The following is a 6,000-nucleotide window of genomic DNA, read 5'->3' as shown; positions in this document are numbered from 1 at the left end:
AGAGGAACGTGCCCATTGAGATGAGAGCGATGCAAGACTTTGCTCTCACACAGTATCTGTGCACGGGTGCGCTTCACACTGCTACAACGTGGTAGCTACAGGAACAAAACAGTAGAGAAGTTTAGCCTCGCGCTTCAATGCTCCTGGTTGTTGACAAAATTGACCCACTGCTACTGTTTACTTGGTGCATCTACGTCATCTTGCTGAGTCTACATTTAAACCCTGACCAAACCTAACATACTGTATGACCGGACCCATCTCCTTATAGATGATTACTGCCCCACAGTGGCAAGAAGTGACATCCCAAAAAATACTAAAACTATACAACACATAAATGGCTCCTAACCTTCCATAGGCTACTTTGTCACTAACACTAATAATATAAAAATGAAATAGATGTTGTTAATGAAACTTAAAGTAAATAAAAACGAGTAAATCAGATCTGAAAACTTACTGAACCTAATGTGAATTTCAAATACAAATCTTTAAACTTATAAACTCAGCAAAAAAAGAAACAGCCCTTTTTCAGGACCCTGTCTTTAGAAGATAATTCGTAAAACTCCAAATAACTTCACAGATCTTCATTGTAAAGGCTTTAAACACTGTTTCCCATGCTTGTTCAATGAACCAGAAACAATTAATGAACATGCACCTGAACGGTCGTTGACACTAACAGCTTACAGATGGTAGGCAATTAAGGTCAAAGTTATGAAAACTTAGGACACTAAAGAGGCCTTTCTACTGACTCTGAAAAACACCAAAAGAAAGATGCCCAGGGTCCCTGCTCATCTGCATGAATGTGCCTTAGGCATGCTGCAAGGAGGCATGAGGACTGCAGATGTGGCCAGGGCAATAAATTGCAACGTCCGTACTGTGAGTCACCTAAGACGGCGCTACAGGGAGACAGGACAGACAGCTGATCGTCCTCGCAGTGGCAGACCACGTGTAACAACATCGGTACATCCGAACATCACACCTGCGAGACAGGTGCAGGATGGCAACAACTGTCCAAGTTACACCAGGAACACATAATCCCTCCTTCAGTGCTCAGACTGTTTGCAATAGGTTGAGAGAGGCTAGACTGAGGGCTTGTAGGCCTGTAGTAAGGCAGGTCCTCACCAGACATCACCGGCAACAACGTTGCCTATGGGCACAAACCCACCGTCGCTGGACCAGCAGGACTGGCAAAAAGTGCTCTTTACTGATGAGTCGCTGTTTTGTCTCACCAGGGCTGATGGTCGGATTCGTGTTTATCGTCGAAGGAATGAGCGTTACACCAAGGCCTGTACTCTGGAGCGGATCGATTTGGAGGTGGAGGGTCCGTCTTGGTCTGGGGCGGTGTGTCACAGCATCATCGGACTGAGCTTGTTGTCATTGCAGGCAATCTCAACGCTGTGCGTTACAGGGAAGACATCCTCCTCCCTCATGTGGTACCCTTCCTGCAGGCTCATCCTGACCCTCCAGCATGACAATGCCACCAGCCATACTGCTCATTCTGTGAGTGATTTCCTGCAAGACAGGAATGTCAGTGTTCTGCCATGGCCAGCGAAGAGCCCGGATCTCAATCCCATTGAGCGCGCCTGTGACCTGTTGGATCGGAGGGTGAGAGCTAGGGCCATTCCGCCCAGAAATGTCTGGGAACTTGCAGGTGCCTTGGTGGAAGAGTGGGGTAACATCTCACAGCAAGAACTGGAATACCTGGTACAGTCCATGAGGAGATGCACTGCAGTACTTAATGCAGCTGGTGGCCACACCAGATACTGACTGTTACTTTTGATTTTGACCCCCCCCCCCTTTGTTCAGGGACACATTATTCCATTTCTGTTAGTAACATGTCTGTGGAACTTGTTCTGTTTATGTCTCAGTTGTTGAATCTTATGTTCATACAAATATATACACATTAAGTTCGCTGAAAATAAAACGCAGTTGACAGTGAGAGGACGTTTCTTTTTTGCTGAGTTTAGAAATAAAAACTATCATAAAAACACAAAGTAAAAAAAACCTTGGTGGTAGTTGTAGTAGTACACTGACTGTGTAATAGTAGCCGATTAGTGTTAGATGTAGATTGGTAGGTTTATATATGCTAAGTCGGGTAGCTATTGTAGTGTTTAGTGAGTTTCTAGTTGCAAAGTTTGACACGTGCACAGGATAGAGCAGGTGTAAAATAGTACAGTGAAATGCATACTTGCAAGCTCTTTCCCAACAATACAGAATATAATAAAAAAACATAATAATTATAGAAATAGATAACACGAGGAATAAATACACAATGAGCAATGATAGCTTGGCTATATACATGGGGCAGTACTACGTCGATGTGCAGGGGAGCGATGTAATTGAGGTAGATACAATACGTACATACAGGTAGAAATACCTACAGTTGAAGTCAGAAGTTTACATAAACTTAGGTTGTAGTCATTAAAACTCGTTTTGCAACCACTCCACAAATTTCTTGTTAACAAACTATAGCTTTGGCAAGTCGGTTAGGACATCTACTTTGTGCATGACACAAATCATTTTTCCAACAATTGTTTACAGACAGATTATTTCACTTATAATTCGCTGTATCACAATTCCCGTGGGTCAGAAGTTTACATGCACTAAGTTGACTGTGCCTTTAAACAGCTTGGAAAGTTACACAAAATTATGTCATGGCTTTAGAAGCTTCTGATTGACTAAAATGATGTCAATTAGCCTATTAGAGGTGTACCTGTGGATGTATTTCAAGGCCTACCTTCAAACGCAGTGCCCCTTTGCTTGACATTATGGGAAAATCAAAAGAAATCAGCCAAGACCTCAGAAAAAGAATTGTAGACCTCCACAAGTCTGGTTCATTCTTGGGAGCAATTTCCAAACGCCTGAAGGTACCCCGTTCATCTGTACTAACAATAGTACGCAAGCATAAACACCATGGGACCACGCAGCCGTCACACCGCTCAGGAAGGAGACGCATTCTGTCTCCTAGAGATTAACGTACTTTGGTGCGACAAGTGCAAATTAATCCTAGAACAGCAGCAAAGGACCTTGTGAAGATGCTGGAGGAAACAGGTACAAAAGTATCTATATCCACAGTAAAACGAGTCCTATAATCGACATAACCTGAAAGGCTGCTCAGCAAAGAAGAAGACACTGCTCCAAAACCGCTGTAAAAAAGCCAGACTATGGTTTGCATCTGCACATGGGGACAAAGAGCGTACTTTTTGGAGAAATGTCCTCTGGTCTGATGAAACAAAAATATAACTGTTTGGCCATAATGACCATTGCTATATTTGGAGGGAAAAGTGGGAGGATTGCAAGCCAAAGAACACCATCCCAACCGTGAAGCACGGGGGTTGCAGCATCATGTTGTGGGGGTGCTTTGCTGCAGGAGGGACTGGTGCACTTCACAAAATAGATGGCATCATGAGATAGGAAAATGATGTGGATATATTGAAGCAACATCTCAAGACATCAGTTAGGAAGTTAAAGCTTGGTCGCAAATGGGTCTTCCAAATGGACACTGACCCCAAGCACACTTCCAAAGTTGTGGCAAAATGGCTTAAGGACAACAAAGTAAAGGTATTGGAGAGGCAATCAAAGCCCTGACCTCAATCTCATAGAAAATGTGTAGGCAGAACTGAAAATGCATGTGCGAGCAAGGAGGCCTACAAATCTGACTCAGTTACACCAGCTCTGTCAGGAGGAACGGGCCAAAATTCAACCAAATTATTGTGGGAAGCTTGTGGAAGGCTACCCAAAATGTCTGACCCAAGTTAAACAATTTAAAGGCAATGCTACCAAATACTAATTGAGTATGTAAACTTCTGACCCACTGGGAATGTGATGAAAGAAATTTAAGCTGAAAAAAAATCATTCTCTCTATTATTATTCTGACATTTCACATTCTTAAAATAAAAAGTGGTGATCCTAACTGACCTAAGACAGGGATTTTTTTTTACTTGGATTAAAGGTCAGGAATTGTGAAACTGAGTTTAAATGTATTTGGCTAAGATGTATGTAATCTTCCGACTTCAACTGTATATGGCAACAGGATAGACAAACAGTAACAGCGTATGTGATGAGTCAAGAGGGCCAATGCAGATAGTTAAATAGTTAACCAATACCTAACCTGACTAACTATTTAGCGTTATTATGGCTTGGGGGTAGAAGCTGTTCAGGGTCCTGTTGGTTCCAGACTTGCCATGAGGTATCAGAGAGAACAGTCTATGACTTGGGTGGCTGAAGTCTTTGACCATTTTTTGGGCCTTCATCTGACACCAACTGGTATAGAGGTCATGGATGGCAGGGAGCTCGGCCCCAGTAACGTACTGGGATGTACACACTACCCTCTGTAGCGCCTTGCAGTCAAGCAGTTGCCATACCAAACAGTGATGCAGCCAGTCAAGATGCTCTCAATGGTGCAGCTGTGGAACTTTGAGGATCTGAGGGAATATGCCGAATCTTTTCAGCCTCCTGAAAGGGCAGAGGCGTTGTTGTGCCCTCTTCATGACTGTGTTGGTGTGTGTGGACCATGATAATTCCTTAATGATGTGGACACCGAGGAACTTGAAGCTCTCAACACACTCCACTGTGGATGGGTGTGTTCTCAGCCCTCCGGTTCCTGTAGTTCACAATCAGCTCCTTTGTCTTGCTGACGTTAAGGGAGAGGTTGTTGTCCTGGCACCACACTTCCAGGTCTCCGACCTCCTCCCTCTAGGCGTTTTATCGTCCTCGTGATCAGGCCTAACACGGTTGTGTTGTCAGCAAACTTAATGAAGGTGTTGGAGTTGTGCGCATGGAGTACAGGAGGGAATTAACTTCTCTGGGATCGGTGTCCCTTCCACAGGACGGCTGAGCTAACATAGGCTAAAGTGATTAGCCTGAGGTTATAAGTAACAAGAAAGATTCCCAGGACATAGACATATCTGATATTGGCAGAAAGCATAAATTCTTGTTAATCTAACTGCAATGTCTAATTTACAGTAGCTATTACAGTGAAATAATACCATGCTATTGTTTGAGGAGAGTGCACAATTTTGAACATGAAAAGTTATTAATAAACAAATTAGGCACATTTGGAGTCTTGATACAACATTTTGAACAGAAATACAATGGTTCAGTCTAAGATTTTGCACATACACTGCTGCCATCTAGTGGCCAAAATCTAAATTGCACCTGGGCTGGAATAATACATTATGGCCTTTCTCTTGCATTTCAAAGATGGTACCAAAAAAATACAAAAGAACAGTTGTTTTTCTATTGTGTTATTCTCCTACATTCCTTTCACATTTCTACAAACTTCAAAGTGTTTCCTTTCAAATGGTACCAAGAATATACATATCCTTGCTTCAGGGCCTGAACTACAGGCAGTTAGATTTGGGTATCATTTTAGGCGAGAATTTTAAAAAGGTGCGGATCCTTAATTAAGTGTGCTTCACCCCTGAGGGGTCCCGTGTTTAGGGTCAGCATGGCGGATGTGTTGTTGCCTACTCTCACCACCTGGGGGCTGCCCATCAGGAAGCTTCATGGCCAAGGTTCAGCTGTGTGCCCACTGTGCCACCATTTGGCACATTGCCATAGGATGAGCTACTTTTGTAATGTTTACTATGCTTGCCAAGTCAGAGCTCAAAACCAAACTGATCATGCAATATAATATGCTTATGTATTTGACCATTTTTAATGATGTTGACTACTTTAAATGTCTTCTCCAGAACCGCTGGAACGATCGGCACCTAATTTGGTATACAGCATCTATGGATGAACATCTTCAAATATATTCTAAGACTCTAGCTAAAACAATACAGCCGCTATGAGTCGATGGCTTGCATGAATGGTTTTTCCTGTCCAACAGCACCACAATGTGGCCAAACTCAACTATACAGGTTAGCTCATATCCTTGAGTATGTGCGCCAAATTTCATCATTGAATCAAACAGATCAAGAAATACGAAAATGTGCCTGTTATAGCGTCACTGTGTAGTCGATATGAAGGTACTTGCATATGTTGAGTCTTGACAGTGTT

The sequence above is a fragment of the Salmo trutta genome, chromosome 32 (genome assembly GCF_901001165.1).
Source record: "Salmo trutta chromosome 32, fSalTru1.1, whole genome shotgun sequence".
NCBI classification, from domain to species: Eukaryota; Metazoa; Chordata; class Actinopteri; order Salmoniformes; family Salmonidae; genus Salmo; species Salmo trutta.
This window is presented reverse-complemented; position numbering follows the sequence as displayed.